Source organism: Ursus americanus, chromosome 1, assembly GCF_024610735.1.
Source record: "Ursus americanus isolate L20-20 chromosome 1, mUrsAme1.1.p, whole genome shotgun sequence".
NCBI lineage: Eukaryota > Metazoa > Chordata > Mammalia > Carnivora > Ursidae > Ursus > Ursus americanus.
The window spans coordinates 20865749-20888121 of record NC_142127.1 but is presented as its reverse complement, the minus strand read 5'-3'; the positions used below and the strand labels follow the sequence as shown (position 1 = coordinate 20888121).

At 35.4% G+C, this 22373-nt stretch overlaps 1 protein-coding gene across 3 annotated transcripts in view; it reads right to left on the bottom strand.

Annotated features, from left to right (window-relative positions):
• The window catches only part of SPOPL (speckle type BTB/POZ protein like), a 68314-nt gene that overhangs the window by 32823 nt on the left and 13118 nt on the right, over positions 1-22373 (bottom strand). The window contains exon 1 of one of the 3 annotated variants that reach the window (XM_045782658.2): positions 15457-15475. The exons of 1 other annotated variant lie outside the window; for it this stretch is intronic. The gene's annotated coding sequence lies outside the window, so the exon portion shown is untranslated. Of the gene's footprint in view, positions 1-3825; positions 4381-15456; positions 15476-22373 lie in introns of those variants that run through there. One more of the 3 variants, XM_045782669.2, reaches the window with a different exon arrangement.

The window sequence follows — 22373 nt, the reverse complement described above, 5'->3', positions numbered from 1 at the left end:
ACAGGCAGTCACAGCAGTAAGTTAAGATCACTCGTAGAACACTGTCATTTCAAAGATATTAGTTCTCCCTACACATTTACCAGCTTTATTAAGGTATAATTTACATTATCGCAAAATTCACTCATTATAGATGACTGGTTCTTAGTGAATTTTTACAGTTGGGCACTCACCAATACAACACAGTACTATAATTCTCCTATGATCCCAAAAGGTCCTTTGCACCCCCAAATTCAGGCAGCCACTAATCTGCTTTCCACAGTTATACCTTACCTAGATGTTTCATTTAAATAGAATCACATCATATGCAGTTTTATGTCTGGCTTCTACTTTTTTCCCTGAATACGTGTTACAGTTTCCTGTTTCTTTGCATGTCTCATAATTTTTGGTTGAAAGCTGGACATTGATTAATATATTGTAGTAACTCTGGACTCTGATTTGTTTTTCTATGGATTGTTTGTCTTCCTTCTCATAACTTGCCTGGACTTAACAGCAGTATCTGTTGCCACCATACTGTGTGGCCTCTGATGTCCCTGCCCAGATTATTATTATTATTATTACTATTATTTTTGCCTTGTTACTTAGCAAACCTGCAGACCGTTCCCTTTCCTTCCACTGAGTTTGCTACTTTTAGCTGACAAAACCACAGGTTCCCCACCCCCTAGTCCCAAATCAAATCCACCTGATCTGGCAGCAAAGCTGCTGTTTCCCTGGCTAGGTCCACACTGATAAAACTACTACAGCTGTCTACTGGGCTGGGAGTGGAAACATGAACAGAAATATGGATTGGATATTTCTCTTAAGAAAATTCAATTAATAAATGTAATAAAAGAGTAAAGATTATCAGATTTACCTGTTAAAAATATGTGAAAGGGCCCTATCCCAGTTAATACTTTGCCATTGGCTCTAAAGCAAACGATACACCATCATGAACAATTTCAAAAACAGAAACCAAGAAAAGTATCTGCACTGCATTACATCACATGAGGGGTTAATTTCCCCAGTATGTAAGAAATTCCTGAAAATTAGAAAAAGTAACACAAATAATTCACAGAAAAAGAACTTTACTCATTACTGGAGAAATACAAATTAAAAGAAAATTAAGAAGCCATTTTTTAACCTATCAGACTGGCAACAACGATCCAAAAGACTGTGACAATATAAAAATAGGCACTCTCACACATTTCTAGTGGGAATATAAATTATAAAGTTGTTTTAATAATCTCCCTTCTCATTTTTTATGGTGGAATTCCTGGCAAAAGGGAAGGAAATAATGCTAATAAAAAAGCTACTAATTTTATTATAAGTATGAGAATACCTACGGCATTATTTGATGGCCATGGGAACAATTTACATCATTTTTGGCAACTAAGAATGATTTCAAAAAACATTCAGAAAATTAGTGAGATATACAAGCAATTCACATGAAAAGAAAAAATTTAATCTCATTTGTAATCAATGAAATACAGAAAGAACACATACAATTTTTTACCTATTATTACCTATTATCAAAGATTATTTTAAATCGTTAATCTCTACAGCCAACAAAACTGCAGAGAGGCAGATATTACTGGTAAGTCTTTTTTTTTTTTTTTTTTTGTTAAAGACTTTATTTATTTATGAGAGAGAGAGCAAGCGAGGAGAGCGCACAAGCTGGGGGAGGGGCAGAGGGAGAGGGAGAAGCAGGCTTCCTGCTGAGCAGATGCCTGATGCCAGGGCTTGATCCCAGGACCCCAGGATCATGACCTGAGCCAAAGGCAGCAGCTTCAAGAACTGAGCCACCCAGGTGTCCCCGGTAAGCCTTTCCTGTTAAGCAATTTTACAATCAGTATCAGAAGAATTCTTTACCAGATACAGCCTAGATATTTATCCTGGGAAAAGTATTACAACTGTGGAAAAACATAATTAAATATAAATACAGTATGTTTTTGGGATATACATGTAGAACTACGCAACCACTAAGAACATTAAATCTTCTTAATGACAGGGGAAGTATTCAAGATCTGTTGTGTGTGGATATATATAATATATATAATTTTATATAATTCCAATTTAATTTTAATACACTTAATAATATTATATTTATACATATACATACATAAAGAGTATGCCTAAAAGGATCTCACTTATATAAATATAAATAGCATATAGCGTTAATATAAGCATAGATACATGAAAAAAAGCCAGACTGGCACACAGATGCACTGAGCTGCACTTTGGCACTGCAGTGTCAAGTCTGATAAGATATGCACCTAAATATTAACAGAGGCTATATCTGGGTGGTGAGATTTTCTAATTTTTGTTTTGATTAATAAAGAAATTTAAGTCATTATTTTTAAAAGTAGAAAATAGTTATTTGCATACCATATGAACCCATTGAAAACATGTAATGTGTGTGTGTGCGCACATATTACTAAGCAGCCGAGATTGAGATGTTCAAAGAAAATGTTAATCTTTAATATTTAAATTTTCATAAGATAACAACTAATTTAACATTAATAAAATACATACATAAGTTTAAAAAACCAGAAGAGAAAAGAACAGAAAGTTCTTCAATGCCTCCACAAGAGCTATTACCCTCCTCAAGTGTAACTCACAACATAATTCATATATAAAGCCAACTAAATAAAAGGCTATAAAGATTTTTGGTTTTTTTCCAACTACTCTTGCAAATGATGTAGTTATAGAATGGGGGTATGAAGAATTCTGGTGCGCACTTATGAGACACTACATACCTTGTTTATTCTTCAACAAATCTATGAGATGTGTTGTAATAATCCCATCTTAACCACAAGAAAATGATCAGACAGGTTAGAAAGCTTACTTTAGACTGCAGATAACCAGAAAATGGTTGAACACAAATTTAACGGGCTCCAAAGTCTATATATACTCTTTCCATGAAATCAGCTGTCCCTTCTGATATTACAACCCATACCTATATCTGGTCCAACTTTCATTTTGTAGATGAGGACCAAGAAGAGAGAGATGGACTAGAGAAATAAACTGTCCAAGTTTATACTGTTAGATAAATATTGCAAGAAAGAAAAAGAACTCCCAAAGTCCATTTCAGTGCTGTTTCCAGTATTCTATTTTTTTTCTGTCTTCAAAAAAAAGAACAGTAGACTATCAACTACACCCTGGACATTGACTTCCTAATCTTATTCTTACAGAAAAGCCTGCAGAAAGAGAGAGCAACACTAAAATAAGATTTAGAGAATACAAGATAATCAATCAACACATATTAACAAATAAGGTTTCTTTCATATTCTACATACGCCTTTAAAATTTTAAGTACTTTCCTACTTTTACTTATTAAAGGAAAACAAGACTCTTGCTATTGAAATAAACACATGTAATTTTCTACCTTAACAAAATGTTTGAGTGCCAAATTAGTGTTCAAATATATATGTCACAGACATACACATAACTATAAATTATAAAGAATTTCAAATATTCAGAAAATGTCAACCATCCTCCCACTATCTTTGTGTGCCCTCCCACCATCAAATCTCTCCCTATGAGAAGTTATCTGTATCCTGAATTTGTCAGCATACCGATGAATTTCTTCACATTCTTCTTATCCACTTATGAATCTCTAAACTATACAGATACAAGTTTACAGATGATATAATAGAGTATATGTACATAGATGTCACCAAAAATGGCAAAGTGGGGAACTCCGAAACTCATCCCTTCACAAAAGCAATGAATAAGCTGGGAAAACTTTTTTGGAACTCTGGAATCAAATGAAAACTTATAATCAGGGGAATGATTGAAGAACTGCAGCTCTTAAAATTTCAGGGAGTACGTTCTAACATACGTACTTACCATGGCCCCTTCCCCAGTTCAGCAGCAGACATGAAGACATCAGCCCACATTTCTGGTGCAGGTTGCTGGTACCAGAGGGAGCTATACAGACTTATTCTAAAACAATTGTGGTTGTGCGCTTTCCCTCGTCTGTAACTCCCTGAAGGATCAGCTGAAGAGCCTGCCTTTGTTTCCCATGCCTGGGAGCTTCCATATGGTAGAAGCAGTATTCTGGGTGGCACCATTTGTCAAAAGCATTTAAAGGCAAATGTATTAGCTGCAGCTGTGTGGAACAAGGGTTGTTAACAAGCAATACCCAGATAGGAAAGCCTGGGAAGAAAAAGGCTAAGATACTTGGGGGCAAAGGGCTTTGAAAAGTTCCCACATGTGGTGCCTAGGTGGGCCAGTCAGGTAAATGTCGTCCGACTCTTGGTTTTGGCTCAGGTAGCAATCTCATGGTCATTGAGACTGAGCCCCACACTGGGCTCCATGCTCAGTGCAGTCTGCTTGAGATTCTCTCCCTATCCCTCTGCCCCTCCTGCTCATGCTGTCTCTCTCTCTACAATAAATGAAAGGAAGGAAAGGAAAGGAGAGGAGAGGAGAGGAGAGAAGAGGGGAGAGAAGGGAAAGGGAGGGGAGGGGAGGGGAGGACAGGAGAGGAGAGGAAAGGAAAGGAAAAGAAAGAAGGAAAAGTTCCTGTGTACACTGAGGAAGCTAGAAGGCCATGTCCACACCTGGAGCCAAATACATGCTTGCCAAATACGAGACAACACCCTATGCTATCAACTCTGACTGATCTTCGGGTACCATGTAGAAAGTGAAGACTAAGGCAGAGTTCTAAATAGCCTGCCTAAGGAATGTCCTAACAGAGAGCACTGGCTACAAGGCTAGAAGTGATTTCCATGTATTTATGGAAGTAAAAAATAAGCTAAATTGAAAAGATGGAAAAAGATACTTCATATAAATAACCAGAACAGACAGACATCAGTCAAAACTGTTACAAGACACAGAGAAGAACATTACATATTGCTAAAAGGATTAAGACAAAACAACTATAAACATATATGTACCAAACAACAGGCTCCAAACTATATTAAGCAAAAACCAATAGAATGGGAGAAATACACAATTCTGAATAGTTGAAGACATCAATAACTGACTTCCAATAATGCACAGAACAACCAGGAAGAACATCAGTACAAAAACAGACATCCACCTATCAAGAGCAGAATATACGTTCTTTTCAAGTACACATGGTACAGTCTCCATTTATACCATATGCTAGAACATAAAATAAGTCTCTAATAAATTTTACAATACTAAAATCATACAAAGTATCTTTTCTAATGCCAATGGAATGAAACTAGAAATCAGTAAGAGGAAAACTGAAAAATTCACAAATATGCAGCAATTAAAGAACACGTTCTTAAACAACCAATAGGCAAAAAAAGAAATATCACAAGAAACATTAGAAAAGAGCATTTTCTTTCAGACAAAGGAAAATGAGAATACAACATACCAAAATTTATAGGATACAATGAAGGATGCATTCAGAGGGAAATGTATAGCTTTAAACACCTACAAAAAAGGAAAAAATCTGAATAATCTAATTTTATAACTTGAGGATCTAGAAAGAGAAGAAAACATCAAGCGAAAGCTTATAAAATGGAGGAAATATCAAAAATTAGAGGGAAGAAAAATGAAATAGAGAACAGAAAAACAATAAAAAGTAAAACAGAAGCTGGTTCTTTGAAAAAAATCAACAAAACTGACAAACATTTATCTAAACCAAGAGAAAAAAAGAAAGATGACTCAAATGACTAAAATCAGAAACAAAAGAGAGGACATTACTACCAATCTGTCAGAAATGAAAAGGATAAGAGAATACTATGGATTAATTGTACACCAACAAATTAGATAACCTAGAGGAAACTGACACATTTCTAAAAAAAAAAAAATACAAATGAAGACTGACTCAAAAACAAACAGAAAATCAGAACAAACCTATTAATCAGTAAAGAGACTGAATCATTAAAAAAACAAACAACAAAAACCCAAAACAAAAACAAAAAACTTTGAAGCATGACAGCTTAAGGAACTTCACAGATTTGCTTCACAGCGAAAATTATGAAAGTACAAACATTTGTTGTAGTCCCTGGAAATGGTCCTGGGGATAAAGGGCAAATGAAGAACGATGTGCTCAAGAAAATCTACTAGGGACTGTAAGAAAAGTGAGAGTCTATGATGTTTGTACCAGGATCTGCCTGGCCCCTTTGCCCTAGCTCAGGAAGGTGGAGACTCCACTCCAGACTGGTACAGCCAAGAGCACAGGGCTCCCTCTTTCCCCAGTGGGCTCAGGGGTCTATCTTATTGCGAAGGTCAGGATATCAACACTTCTCATCTTGCCTCCAGCTACCTATTCCTGAAGGTAAGGTACTAGGTAAATGCGGCCAAGAAGTGTGTGTGTGTGTAGGGGGAAGCTCTCTTCTTCCATACAACCCACACTGATGGGATGGCTTTAACTTTTGCATAATGCTGCTGGGGCACTGACTGCTATTGTTCCAGCTTCTAACGTGAAGATTCCACATGAGAAGAGCCAACCCAAGTAGACATGAGTGTACCATTCCCCTCCCTTCCCTCCATTCCACCAACTGCTCAGATCCTAGAGGAGAGACATCACTGGGAGAGAAATGCATTACTGTCCCCACTACGTACTCAAGACCTGATATGGCGATATTGCCTTTGGGATGAAGGGAGCCGTAAAACATATAGCTCTACATCTCTTCCGGAACTGAGAAATACTGACTTCATTTGCAAGGGAATGGACAAAGGTGCTCTGAAAAACAGTAGAGGCCCTTGTGAAAGGGAACTGAGGGGAGACTGGAGAAATAACTGGACATAAAGACTAAACCCAAGGTTGGTTGGCTGGCTGGTTTGCCAGAGAGAACAAAAAAGAGAGATAGGTAGAAGTAACTTGCCTGGAGTCAGAACAAACCTCAAGCACTGATTTAAGAAACTATCCCTCCAAAGGAACTCAAATTTGATTAGCTTAATCTGTACAGCAATTAATGCCTGAGGGTACTGTTGAGAAGAAGAGTGTAATCAGAACTAGATTAGGGGACCTTAACAGTTACACGTAGTCAGGAAGAGACAGTCTAAAAGAGCCCTGCCCAAACTACTGTCACCCCAAAGTAATTGTAGGAAAACTCAAATTTATGCCCCTTCAGGAGAAACATCCGAAGGTTAACACTGTGTGTGTGTGTGTGTGTGTGTGTGTGTGTGTGTAAGGGGATGAGGGGATAGAAGAACAGGAATGTAGACTCCACTAAAATAACCCAGCCAGTCACTAAATGAACAAGCAAGATACAACATGCACTAGAAGGGAAAAACCAGCTCCAAGAATTTCTACATTATTATAAAAAGTCCAGTTTTTAACAAAAATTATGAGGCATGCTAAGAAATAAGAAAGTACAGCTCACATAACAGGAAAAAAAAGAGATAACAGAAACTGTGATTGCAAGAAGATGCTGAATTTAACAGACAAAATCTTCAAAGTAGTCACCGTAAATATGTCTAAAGAACCAAAGGAAACTGATTAAATAACTAGAGAACATCAATAAAGAGTCAGAAGTTACATATACACAAAAAGGGAATTCTGGAGTTGCAAAGTACTATAACTAAAACTAAAATTTTACAAAGGGGGCTAAGTTCATACACAGCAGATATGAACTCGGAGAAGAATTATGAAACTTGCTGAGTAACCAATGAGATTATACAATCTAGAGATAAAAGAATGAAGAAAGATGAACAGAGACTTGGTGAAATGTAGGACACTATTAAGCATTTGACATAAAAAGGAGAGAAGAGACAAAAAGGAGAAAAAATATTTGAAGAAATAATGACTGAAAACCCCCCAAATTTATTGAAAACAACAATATATGCACATTTAGGAAGCTCAACTAACTCTAAGTAGGATAAATGCAGAGATCCAAAGACACAGCATAGTAAACATGATGAAAGCCAAAAATAATAGTTACTACAATGGCTATAATTTAAAAAAAAAAAAAAAAAAAAAGGAAAAGTACCAGTGTGTGGCCAGGTGTAGAGGAATTGGAAAACTTGTATATTGCTGGTAGAAATGTAAAATGGTTCAGCTACTGTGTAGAACAGTTTGGCACTTCCTCAAAGTTAAACACAGAATTACCCTATGACCCAGCAATTTCAGTCCTAAGTATATATCCAAACTAATCAAAAACAGGTGTTGAAATAAAACCCGTACATGAATATTCACAGCAGCACTATTCACAATAGCCAAACATTACCGGCTAAAAATCAATCCACAGGTCGACAATCCAAATGACCATCAACAGATGAGTGGGTAAATAAAATGTGGTCTATCTAAAAAATGAAAGATTATTCATTTCATTTTCATAAAAAGTAATGAAGAACTGATATACGTTACAACATGGATGAACCACAAAATACCATGCTAAGTGAAAAAAGCCAGACACAAAAGGCCATACGTTGTATGATTTCATTTGTATGAAATAATCCAGAACAGGAAGGTATATACAGACAGAAAGTAGAGTAGTGGTTGCTGGGGACTGGAGGGAGCGGGAAGTGGGGAGTTGAGTGTTCAAAGGGTATGAGGTTCTGAAGTAATAAAAAAGTCCTAGAACCAGAGAGTGGTGCAGGCTGCACAACATCACGAATGTACTAAACAAACACTACTGAACTATACACTTCAAAACGTTAAAATGGTGAACTCTAATATCTGAATTTTACCTCATTAAAAAAAAAGTATATGCAATACATGTCCTATACCCACATATACATACTTCTTTTGTGATTAAAAAGGAAGTGATTATAAAGTTTCTTCTGTAACTGCAGAATCGAAATTAGCTATTAGGTAATAAAGTACTAAACAGATCATTTTAATGACTCTTAAAAGATAAACTACTAAAGCTTTTTAACACTTGTCTTCAATTGGGTCAGTATTCCAAGTGTGTTAGCTATCAAGTTTCCACCAATGAAATATATGAATTTAAAAGCAAAGTAGAGTTGTTGTTTTCTTTTTTTAAATCATACTGTCTGAAGATTATCAAAATTCTATCCAGTTATACAATGTGACTAGTATGTTAATGAGATGCCACTTTTGTGATATTAATTATCTAGCCTTTTTATTAATTCAACTCACAAAATGTAAATCATTCTACTGTGAAATACTACCATATTCATGCTAAAAGTCTTCTGAACTGCATCATGAAGTTGTAACTGAAAATAGCCTGAAATTACCAAAGCAATTTTACATACATGATGACTATGATTACGAAATGAAAGGAGATGAGTTAATATGTAACTTAATATCATGTTCAACAATTTTGCTAAGACTTATCAAGAATAACTAGATTAATAAATGTTTATTAAAATGATAAAATAATATGTGTATTATAAATTTCTTAAAAATCTCTGAATTAAGCATATGATGACTTCATGGGAGTACAAGCAGTATTTATTATATGCTTAGATATATCATGCACTCTAATGGACCTTTAGCTACAAAGATAAATAACATATAGTCTCTACTCTGGAGAAGATTATAACATTGTAGAAGAGACAGATACATGGATACTTTCAATATGATAATGTGACAGAGGAATGTACACAGTAATCATGAATATTTTCAGGACAAGGATATCCTGAAGATAGTCCCTGAGGTGGATTCTGCAGGAAGCAAAAAATGATAGGAAGACCACAAACTACAGCACAGATTTTAGCAGCAAGTGTTCTACCGTGAGACCAGCTTGTATCATTGTTTGTTTTGTCATGGATTCTGTAATCTTACAGACACTAGGCCTTTCCTTTCTCTATTAAAGGAATTCTTAAATTCCTCTGTTTCCTTTCTCATTTCGCTTGGTTTGTAAGTGAATAAAATGAAATTGTGTGTGGGTGGGTGTGGGCATGCTTACGCTCTGCACAAACTGAATACTAGAATACACATATAATAATGAAAACTTCACAAGTGACATTTGAGGATAAGTGGTGGTAAGGGTGGTAATAACCAAAACAAATAATTAATGTATATAAAAAGTACTTAAAGGCTATCACAGGGTCTTCCGTTTTGAGCATAATGGAATACTTGGCAGGCAACTTAAGTTCTGCTGTTAAGTAGAAAACTTGAAATAAATATAAAATATCTGTTTAAAGGCATCTAGAGCTGTTCAAGCCATCAGGACAGGGGATCCCAAAATTCCAGAGAGAGCAAATAATCGAAAGGTAAGCTGATAGATTCTAGCTACATTTTTCTCTATCAGTATCTGCTGCTCAGCCCAGCTAAAATCCAGAGTGAGAATCCAGGCTTTGTCCAGGCCAGGGACTGCTGCTAAGCTAAGGGACAGAAATAAAGATTTTGTTCCCCTCCTTGGGTAGGAGATAAAAATAGGATACTTGAGAGGTTAATAAGACCCTGATGAAAAGTGCCCTTTAAGATTTCTGCCAAATGCTTACCTTACATGGAGCAGGAAGCCAAGAAAAAAGCCTCCAAAAAGCGTAACAAATTTCAGAAATTTCATACTGCTGAGGACATAAGGACTAGAGTTCAGGATCTGCCAGAGAAAGGGACCTGAGTAAGAGCATCAGGTTCTCATTTGGAAGGTGTGGAAAAGTAGGCTGAAAGATGGAGAGTGTAGATGAAAATAGAGTTTTATGTAATTCTTTAAGAAATAGTCAAGTGGAAATTCTACAACTGGAAAATAACTGAAATTAACAATTTAATATGTAAGTTTAACAGCAGACTAAACAGCAAAAAATAGGACTAGAAAACTTTTTAAATTAACAATAAAAGATACTTGCACTGAAACACAAACACACAAATTATGGAAAATACAAAAAGAGCTAGGACAAACGTGAGACACAGTGAACATCTAACATATGTGTGAGTGCATCTGCAATATTTGAAAAATAACTGAGAATTTTCCAAAACTGGTCAATAAAACAATAACTGTAATGTCTTTAGGATGTAAATATATGTATAAATGAAATGCAAAACAACAATAACGTAAAAGACTTGAGGATAAATGGAATAAAAAGTGTCCTAAGGCTCTAGCATTCTTGGGGGAATGGTAAGCATAGTACTGGTATTAACTGTAATCAGTCAATGAAGCATAGGGTAACCACTAAAAGAGAAGTGAGATAGCTTAACTAAAAATATGATAAACAAGGGCACCTGGGTGGGCATAGTGGGTTACATTTCAGACTCTTGGTTTCGGCTCAGGTTGTGATCTCAGGGTCATGAGATGGAGTCCAGAGTTGAGCCCTGCCCTCCCTCATCCCGCTGTGTGCTCAGCATTGAGTCTGCTTGAGATTCTCTCTCCCTCTCCCTCTGCCCCTCCAACTTGTGAGTAGTACGCACGTGCTCTCTCTAAAAATAAATAAATAAATCTTTAAAAAATATATGATAAACAAAAAAAAGGAAAAAATATAAAAATGAAATAGTAAGATGGTAGATAATGATATAAATAACTACATTTATATATAAATGTTACCGATGCCAATTACCAGACTGATTAAATAAATATACTCAAAGAGGTAGCTGTTAAGTGCAATGTCAGATCTTGGAATGGTAAAAAGACCATTCTAAGTAGTGGGAATACTGGCAAAAATCTGATTCAAGTCCACAGTTAGTTTACAGTATATTATACCAATGTTAATTTCTTTTTTTAATTTAACATTGTTGTTCTAATCAATAATAACAAAGCATTTACATTTAAATGCTGTTTAATATGGGGCTTAATATGGTGTAAACATGATGGGAAGCTATGTGAGGAAAGAAAAAATGCCACTATTTGCTGTTTGCAGAAGACATAAATGTAAGGGTAAGAAAGGTTTAAACTTTAAAAGGATGGGAAAATGTGTACCTTACAAATCCTATCCAAAACAAAGCAGGTACAGCTACACCAGGATCAGACAAAACAGACTTTAAAGGAAGAAGCACTAGGAAAAATAAAAAGGAAAGAAAGAAAAAGAGGAAAAGGGTCAATCACAAGAATGTAATTCTTTTTTTAAAAAAAGACTTGAGAGAGAGAGAAAGCGCATGCACCTGCATGAGCGGAGGGGCAGAGGGGGAGCGAGGAAGAGGAAAAGAATTCCAAGCTGACTCTGCCCTGAGCAGAGAACCGATGCAGCTCAATCTTAAGATCCTGACATATATACATACATATACAGAGAGAGAACACGACACCCAACAGCAAAAGAATAAAAATTCGTCTCAACTGCACAGAAAACATTTACCAAAACCAACCATATTATTGCATGATAAAGAAAACCTTAAAAACAAATTTCAGGTCACTGAAATCATTCATAGTATGAACCTTATCTTTACTCTCTCATAGCATTTTGTAGTTTTCTGTGTAGAGATTGTGAGCATTCTTAGATTTATTTCTACAAGTGGGTTTTTAAATTATGCTATAAATGGCATCTTTTAACATTTTTATTTTCTTATTATTTGTTGCTAACCTATAGAAATTAAATGGATTTTTGTATGTTGACCTTGTGTGCTGCAGCACGGACAAAATTGCCTGTTAATTTCATTACTTTGTATACAATCATGTTATCTAGGAATGATGATCATTTTCTTTTCTTTTGCAATTCTTATACCTTTTATTTTTCTTGCCTTAAGGCTAGAATTCCAGTAGTGTTGAATGAAAGCACTGATAGTGGTCCTTTATCTCATCTCAGTGGGAACTCTTACTGTAGTGCTGTAGGTGTATGTTTTAAAGACGCTTGTAAAATTAAGGAAGCTTTTTTTATTCCTAGTTGTGAAGAGTTTTTGTTCTGAATGGGTATTGAATTTTATCAAATGCCTTTTCTGCACTTATCAAGGTGATCTATTTTTCCTCTTTGTTAAAAGGATAATTACATTAATAGATTCTAATGTTAATCACCCTTGCATTCCTCAAGTAAAACCCCATTGGTCATGAAGTTGTCTACTTTTTATGCAGTGCTAGGTTTGATTTGCTGTTAGTTTATTTTTATTTAGGGTTCTTACATCTATGTTCATGAGATATTTTCCTTATCTTCCTTTCTTAGAATGTGCTTGACAGATTTTGGTAGAAAAGTTAACGTCAAACATACTGTGAAATTTTTGTCTCCTATTCTGTGGAAGAGCTTATGCAGTGAAGCCATCTGTGTAAATTTTCATTGTGGGAGTGTTTTTAATAATAAATTCAATTTTAATCAATATAGGACTGCTTATGATTTTCTCTTTCATATTGTGTGTCAGTTTGGTAAGTTTCTTTTAAGCCTGATTTAAAAAACCCAGAACATTGGGTGCTTGGGTGGCTCAGTTGGTTCAACATCTGCCTTTGGCTCAGGTCATGATGCCAGCGTCCTGGGATCAAGTCCTGCATCGGGATCCCTGCTCATCAGGGAGCCTGCTTCTCTCTCTGTGCCCTCCCTCCCATTCTCTCTTTCTCTTGCAAAAATAAATAAAAGTCCTTAAAAAAACAAAACAAAAACCCAGAACAAAGGAGATTCATACCCTCTTCCAAACTCATGTGAAAGATAGAGAGCCTTTTTTTTTTTTTAAGATATTATTTATTTACTTGAGAGAAAGTGAGAGAGAGCACAAGCAGGTGGAGAGGGAGGAGCAAGGAGGCTCCCCGCTGAGCAGGGAGCCCAATGTGGGGCTGGATCCCAGGATCCTGGGACCATGACCTGAGCTGCAGGCAGATGCTTAACCGACTGAGCCACCCAGGTGCCTGATAAAGAGCTTTCTAACAATTTTCTAATTTATAAATACCTAGATCAAATACTGAACCTAAATGGAACTTTGAAAACAGAATGTGGTTCTAGGCAGAAAAGTGAACACATTCATCTATCTTTTATTTTCCAACACTATCAATGAGATGACAAGTTTTTTATAAAAGAATAAAGACATTAACAGGGCTGGAAAATAAGGGTGATACTGATGGATCAGAAATTTTGAAAAAGTCAAGGCACATAAATGGGAATAAATTAGCAAAGACATCAATTAGATGGGAGCAAATTATGGGGAACTTAAGGGAGAAAAATCACAATCCAAGATAGTATCCACCGTTCTTTCAAAAAGGTCCAAAGAAAAACCAACCTTTCATCAAATAAAAAAAGCAGGAAAAGGCCAAGTGGCAATCATAAGGTTAATTATTTTAGAAACAGTATTTAGGCTAGCTGAGGCAGCTGGGACCCTCCCCTTTCCCAAGGCTGGTGGTTGTGGCTTTTACCATCATGCCAAAGGCCAAGAACTGCTCCTTAAGGGAAGCTGGCCACCTGTCTGGGTACATTCCTTATACGATTATCAGTGCTTGAGAGACAACCAGGACACAGATTGGACTAACTCGGAATATAGTAAGAGACATTAAGAATGGGACAGGGAGAAGAGGTAATTCCTAACTAATTAAATACTTTACACCACAGGAAATAAAGCCCTCCTTATTTTGACATATGTGGGAAGGGGGGGTCCCCAACCTACCCACACAACCTACAGAGAGGTATGTCATGTTGAAACACTTCGCCCACTTACACTGAATTCATCTACAGCCTTCCCGTTCAGGGAAGAGGCTGATGGGGAAGAGGCCTACGCAACTTTAGGGAAAACCATGCCAGAATTATTTAGTAACCTAGCTCTTCATCCGAAAATATTAATGGAAAACCAAAGACAACAGGCATTTGGGAAAAGATCCAAAACTGAAAACAAAACAGACAGAAATGGAGACAATACACGGGGCAGAATGGTACACTCAAAAAAATTTCTCATGAAGTACACTTGAATATAAAACAATAAGCTACTCTGAAAAAGAGATCAGGAAAGATTAATTCTTGTAAATTCTTGTAATTCTTGTGAATGGCCATAACTGATGCATGAATGCAAAATAAAAGATAAAGACTACTTTTGAGGAGACAGAATAAACACAAAAAATATAGGAAATAAGAGAAACTAGGGACCTGAAGGTTGGGTTGAAGAGATACAATACAGCTAATAGGTGCTCCTGAAGTGGATGAGAACAGGAAAAAATAGGGACGTATAAAAAAAAAAAAAAGAAAAAGCGAAGTTATTACCATGATCTGAAAGGAAGACACAAGTTCATAGGCCTCACCAAGTACCAAAATGCTTACTGAAAAATATCTATACATAGACACATCTCAGTAAAACTGTTCAGTTTCACCATGTTATCTACAAAGGAACAAGTCACATTCAAATCTAAATGCTGTTAAGACACAGGATTAATGCTTTTAAGATTTATAAGGAGAAAAAATGTAAACTCAAGAATTCCATACTCAAATTTATTCATGAGAATGAGCCAAATACAGGATATTTTCAGACAGCAAATATTTGAAAAGTCTGCCAGCCTATATTGATAATTACTCAATGAGGTATTCTGAACCCAAAGAAATTTTGTATGACACACCTTTATAAGTAAAAACCATCTGAACATATGCTCTCAATATTTATAAATATTTAGTATTTTATACTTATTTATAAATTAACATACCATTGTACTAATATATTTGCATATTATAAAGCACAGTTAAAATAAAAATTAAAAAATAATTAGATAAAAACACATAATTTAATTTCAAATATATTCCTATACCCCCCAAAATTACTCTGCGTACCCTCTTTAATGTGGATGGATGCCTCGTTTTGAAGACCACAGCTCTACACCAACTGAAAAAGAAATCCAAGGGGAAAAAAACATGGAATTGAAGAAACAATTGAACTGAATAGGTCTCAGAAGAAAAGAAGGAAATTGAAAAAACTAAAAGAGAATCCATCAGAATTTGATATTTGGAAAATTATCAATTGTAAAATTTTAATGTACACAGGATTATATTTCGTTATCTGTGAGATCACTCCACTTTGTTCTACAGTAAGTTATATAATCACATTGTAAATATTTCAGTTTAAAATTTTTAGAATTGATCTAAAAAGAATTTATAGTTACAAAACAAAATGTAAATACCTTGATGATATAAAATTAACAGTGAATAATTGGGAGATGGGGGGGAGTAAGGAGATGACCAAGACTATCATTCCCAGAGATAATAATCTCTAGAGCTAATAAATAAAAAATAACATTATTACTAAAAACCACTAACAGAAATAAAAGCAGGCACCATTTGCAGTGAAAAGTGGAACTGAGAGTGGGAAGATGACTTCCTATCCTTTTCACTCTCATGTAACATGAATCTCAACACAATTGAGACTTCTATTTTTGAAAAGTATTATTAGCCAGGAGGGTGGAGCAGTATACATCACAGTATGCCCATTTACTTTGTTATTATTATTTTTTTAGTATGCCCATTTAGAAAAGTGAACCTGGTTACTCATTGCCATAGTCAGCTCACATTAAACACAACTACTACTCCATCACCTCCATCACCCCCTTCATTTAGTGCATTTTACTACTTAGTCTACTATGATCTCTATGAAGGTTTTTTGTGTTTTATCTATTTCTGTACTGCAAAGCCTCAGTGTTTAAAAGAAAGAGGGAGGAGGATTAATTATATGGTCTAAGGGAATTAACGGAACAGCTAATTAAAGCTGTAATATATATATACATGAAAAAAGAAAAGTCATCTTGTAGTTCCCATTGCTTAAAAATCTAAAGTTCACTAAAATGTGTGTACCATGAGAGAAAGTCTCTTTAAACAGAAACAGCTATGACTTTCAGTAGAATAATTTGACTCAGTGGTAGTATTTCTGGACACACGTGCTACTGAGAAGAACCTTAGGGGGAAGGAACAGGCAGTGATGAAAAGCTCTCAAGAAAAAAACTGCCTAAGGATGGGAAGATCATTCCTTCTTCCCAGCAATAAGGGGAAAACCAAAGGAGCTGCAGGGAGTAGGAGGAGTACATGGGCACCCAGGTGCCATGGCTGCTGCTGCTGCTGAAATTATACAGGGCCTTAGTCTTAAAAAAGAAAAAAAAAAAAATGCATGGGGTTGAGCCAATACCTTTGTTTACCTTACAGTCTACTTACCTAGGCTCTTCTTTCTTACTTTGACTATTGAGAGGCCTAAGTAAAATAGCGGGTCTTACAGTTTGAACTTTTTATAAGTCAAAAGCAGAATACTGGTAATTTTATATGGTCCAATTTAATATTAATAGTCTCAGTCTCTAAGGGATGACAAATGGCACTTACAGGTCATATTTCTATGTGGCAGTGATTCTCAAATTTAAGTGTGCATTAGAATCATCTGGCAGGGTTGTTAAGCCAGAATGCTAGGCCCTAACCCCAGAGTTAATGATTTAGTGAGCCTGAACTGGGCCCTAGAATGTGCATGTCTAACAAAGGTCTCAGGTGGTGCTGGTGCTGCTGATCTAGCGATCTCACCTTGAGAACCACTGTTCTAGCCTGAGGGTTAGAGCAGAAAGCTATTAATACCATAAATACAAAAATCTCATCATCACTGCCCTGACCATCCATGTGTTCTTCAGCTCTGAGTCTTCCATTTTACCTGAGTGTTATCCTGTGGGGCTGGGCTAGCTTTCAATTTCTTTGCTCCAGGGCCTTATTCCAAAGTTACGGAATCTCTTTTGAAATCCTCAACATCTAACACTGAAAGTAAGCAGGTAATTTTAATTGCACACATACAAAGAAACTTTACAAGGATAGGCAGAAGACTTACAGACATTTAAAGCCAACTCTTTTTCCATTTGATAATTCCTAAAGGCCATTAATACATTCTGGTGAAGGTTTCTAGAGAGATTTAAAGCTTCTGCTTACTGTTGCCTTGTCATTGAACACCAAAGTTCTCCCTTAAAACAAACAAAAACCAAAAATAAACTAAAAGTCAACCCCTGGGTACACACATTATTAACTCCACAAAAATCACATTTCAAAAAAAAACATTTCTGTTGCTTTATTGTATTTCAAAGAAAGGACTAAAAGAAGTCATTTAACAACATTTCTAGAGGTAGATACGTCATTTTCCTTAACAATGGTAAAAATCTGGGGAAAAAAGCTCTGGGGCCCACGTGTTGAGAGAGATGGGGGATTCTATTCCTAGCCATTTTAGGTTTCAGGCTACATGCCCTTTTGCACAACACTGAGCACTGAGCTATACAAAGAGTCTGAGGCAAGAATCATTAAGTCCCATCTAGTTCTACGACTTAATACACAAGACTCATATCCTGTAGACTAAGACTTACTTGATATCACCACATTAATTTCCTCATACTGCAATGAGCTTCTTTAAAAAAAAAATTAACTATAGATCATTTCAGAACCTGACTGCTTTTCCTACAGCATAACACATAAGGACACTCTGTATCTTTGGAAGCCACTTTTAAAAATCATCATTTGCAAACAACTAGAGCTGTATGTCCTGTTAGTTGCTGCAAGTTCAATTGTTTTCTTATTCCTTATGTAATACGTCATATACAAGACACAATAAGAAAAACAGAAGTCTATCTGCAAATAAATATTTCACTTTTTAAAAGGAGATTATTTCCAGAAATCTTATAAAGACTGTACTGGGGTTTTTAAAAATCAGCTTCAGTTAGCATGACAGTTTTTTAAGTACGGTTAATAACCTCATAAGGTAAGATTTTAAATTGTAGTAATATACAAACTGTGGTGAACTAAAAAGGGGTGAGACCAGTAGTCAAGAGACTACTCATTCAATTTGGCCAAACTGCAAAATATCTCAGTTTTTGTTTTTGTTTTGTTTTTTTAATCATTCCTTCCTTCTTTTAGTCACTCTCTCTTATTTACTGATCCACTGGGGAACCTACACTTAGTTAGACCCTGTGGAAACAAGGAAAGGATGACAGCCCCTGACTTCATAATTTAGACTAGATCTTGTAAGTCTCCCAGGGAAAAACCTTCTAAAATTTCAAATGTGCTTAAGAGAACAAACAAAAAAGCAAAACTTTGATCCATGTCTTTTTTGGTAAAAATTTCAAAAAGTTAAAACTAAATGTTGTTACCCAAATACGTGTTTGCGTGTGTGTCTGTATCTTTTTTTTTTTTTTTTTTTTAGTTGGGGCGTGGAGCCCACATAGGGCTAAGAACTCATAATTCTGAGATTAAGACCTGAGCTGAGATCAAGTCAGACGCTTAACTGACTGAGCCACCCAGGTCTCCCTATAATATTTTTAAGCAGCACAAGCATGATTAAAGGAACAAGATTATCCAGATACACTTAATACCAAAGCATTACCTTTGAGTTCACTATAGTCTTTAAAAGGAAGTTTACTTAGGCATTAGCCTAAATTTTGAAAATTTTAGCAATGGATTAAAGGTGCTAGCAAAACCCTTAATCAGAAATTACCAATGCATAATTTGTTTTGTTTAAAACATGTGTGACACATGGCAATATACATGTTATAAATTTTTGATACAATTTAAAAATTTTAAAGTTAATTTATTTAATTCAAGCACTAATTTGTAAGTTACACTACCATACCACACTTTTTTTACCCAACTCAGAGTAGTAAATTATCAAAATTAACAAATGATAATTTAATCTTATCCCTTCTTTAAGCACCAACACTTTTTTAATCTGCCCATCTTAATTTCCCCCTCTTCTGTAAAACTTTTACTAACCAATCGTAACATTTTTTCAGTAAAATGAATTATTCTCTAGCTACTCAAATACTTTTATAGCCAATGCCTCTTGCACAGAATTAATAATACTATCTCGTTGGATCCTCTAAATAACCCTGTGAAGTAGTTACTTCTATTTTACAGATAGTGAAACTGAAACACAGAAGCAATGTGATCTAAAATCATTCAGGTAAGAAACAACAACAAAAACAACCAGTCAGTCAAAAATTAAATCCAAGAGTTTTAGTTGATAATACAACAATTTTTCTAATCAAATATGCTAAACTCCTTGAGAGTACTATATTTTCACATTTATGTAACCATTGCTTCAAACAGAAGGCAGCAGATAGTAAGCAAAGACATACTGACTGGATTTGAAGTTAGCTACTGGAGAAGTATTACATATTTCCTAGGCAGTGTATAACTTATTGCCTCCTAAAAAGCAAAGTACCAAATATAATTTAGTATTACAGAATGATCCAGGGATTACCATCAGGGTTAAAAATCTGGTTTCTGATATTAGACTTAAGTTCAAATCCTAAAGCTGTGTAAGGTCTCTGGGCCTCAGTTTTCTTGTTTGTATAATTAATAACAATAATAATAACAATAATAATAATAAATGGTAATACCTCAACAAATGGAAAAATGAATGGTAATTACCTCAAATGACTGGTGTGTTGAGTGAGAATATACAGAAAACACCTAGGATAGTGTCTGGTACACAGAAAGCACGCAATAAATTAGTTTAATGTGTGTAAATATCAATATGAAACTCAAAGGTAGAAGTAGTTTACAAAACAGTAATACTTTCATGAACTCTTAAGAAGAGCAGAATGAAATTTCCCTAAATATGTATTTTCAGGTTCTATTTTTGTTTTTTCAATCTTTTATCACTGGGCTCTCCAACAAATATTATATCAACTATTAACTGTTGCTCCCACATTGCTTATCTCTAAAGGTTTCAGTTCCCTTTTAATGCAAGTAATGGTATAGCTGGAAAAAGATAAGACTGATGTCCAAATGTCTCTTAGGAATTATGTAACATTCAAGGGAACTTTCTGGAGTTGACCTATATCTTGACTGGGCTGTTGTTACACAGGTGAATACATTTGTTAAAACTCATTGAAATATAACTGAAAGACCTGTATATAAACAATGCAAATTTTTAAAAAATTAGGACTTACAATCCTTGAACAAGTCACTTTCCTTTTCTGGCCCTTAGCATTCTCATCCTCAGAAAGGGAGTCATTACTCACCCAGGAAGATTTTAGTGAGTATTAACAGATTTAGTGAGTGTACAGGAGAGAAGGTCTGAAAAGTACTTAGTTTCTGCAGTTAGTGGAATTAACCCTAGACGTTTTTCAAATTTACCTAAGTCCTAAAACATGTATCCAAAACAAAAGCTATTATTTCCCTTTTCCTACTTTCCCCCCAACTTCGTTTGATTCAAGTTTTTGCCCCCAGTGGTGTTTTGTTTACAAAGTCATAATGGAATCTTTGCTTTCATATTTCTCCTCCTGCTTGTTTAGCGAGGATCAAAAATTTTTCCCTTAAAGAAGTGAAGACTTCTTTACCCATCTCATGCAAAGTTAATCAATCAATCTGCTACAATTCCTTCCTCCAAGAGTTTAATGCTCCAATGACGAAACACAGTACCCATTGCCAGAGATTAGAATTTTAATAATTATCTAAAGATCTGAAAAATACACACCAATCTTGCAATGTCCTCTTGTCAATCTCTAAAAAATCAAGAACAGTCCCCCAAATATTTTAACTACCCTTAATAACCCATTAAGAAACTACCATCCATTGATTTATGTAAAGTTATATAATTTATTACCGGTATTATCCTTTCAAATATAAACATGTCTAATTAAAATTGGGTAATTAATTCCATTCTTTGAAAATACAATTGCGTTAAAGTAACAGTTCCTTTGCTAGTTTTCACATCATTTTTTGAAAGTGTCTAAGCAATGCTCTTTGTTCTAGAATTCCAGGGCACTGGAACACTTTTCACATTCATCTAGCATTTACTAAACAAACATTTATTAAGTACCTAAACAGGTCAGGCACTGAAGAAACATAAGGTCAGAGAGGTAAATACCTATCTAAAGCAGATAAAATAGAATTGCTAAAATTAGGTCCTTTCCTTATACCTGTGAAGAATCTAGAAAAGGGAGCTGGAAGTAGAGTTCTTCCAATCTCCCACTGCTCTTTCCAGACCACTTTTCTAACTTTCTGCCAAAACTGTATGACAACTGCATAAGTCCAATGTTATATTCTCTTACCCTCTTCTCCCTTCTATCATCTTCTCACCCCTCTTCCAGTTAGGCTCCTTTAGAGTGGAGGACTTTACCACTTTACCACTTGTCTCCATGTCTTCACAGTTCCTGCCATCATGTTGAATGGCTGCACTCCTGCTGACTTCCCATCTACCTGCATCAGAGTTCCCTCACCTTCCTAAAAGATCTCTCACCCACTTGAAATTTTAGCAATCTTTTTCAAAGATTCTTACTTGGAGCTTATTACCTACAATAGCTTAAGCCAACAATGAAAATTAAACCCATTTGTCACCAATTTAATTCCCCAATACTTACTCACAACACTTCATTAAGCCCTTCCCATTCTTTAGTCATTATGCTCGTTTTGGCCTCATTTCCTTCTTTATCAAACTGAAAACCCACAATGCCTCACTTCAAACACTCTCTAGCAAGCATGTTTCACATTTCACTCCTTTGCTCTTTTACTACAACCATTCTGTAAATCCTCTACTCCATGTCAGTCTAACCACCCACAGTCTGCTCCTTTATTTAGATTTCTGAGCATGTAAAAAATCTTTATAAGCAGAAGAGAGTGGATGCCTTCATTAAGTACATAGTTCTACTTTTAACTATTTGTTGTCAAAAGGGTTTGTTGCAAAATACATCTTACCAAATAATGAAACAATTAAATTAAATTAAATTAAATTAGAAATTAAC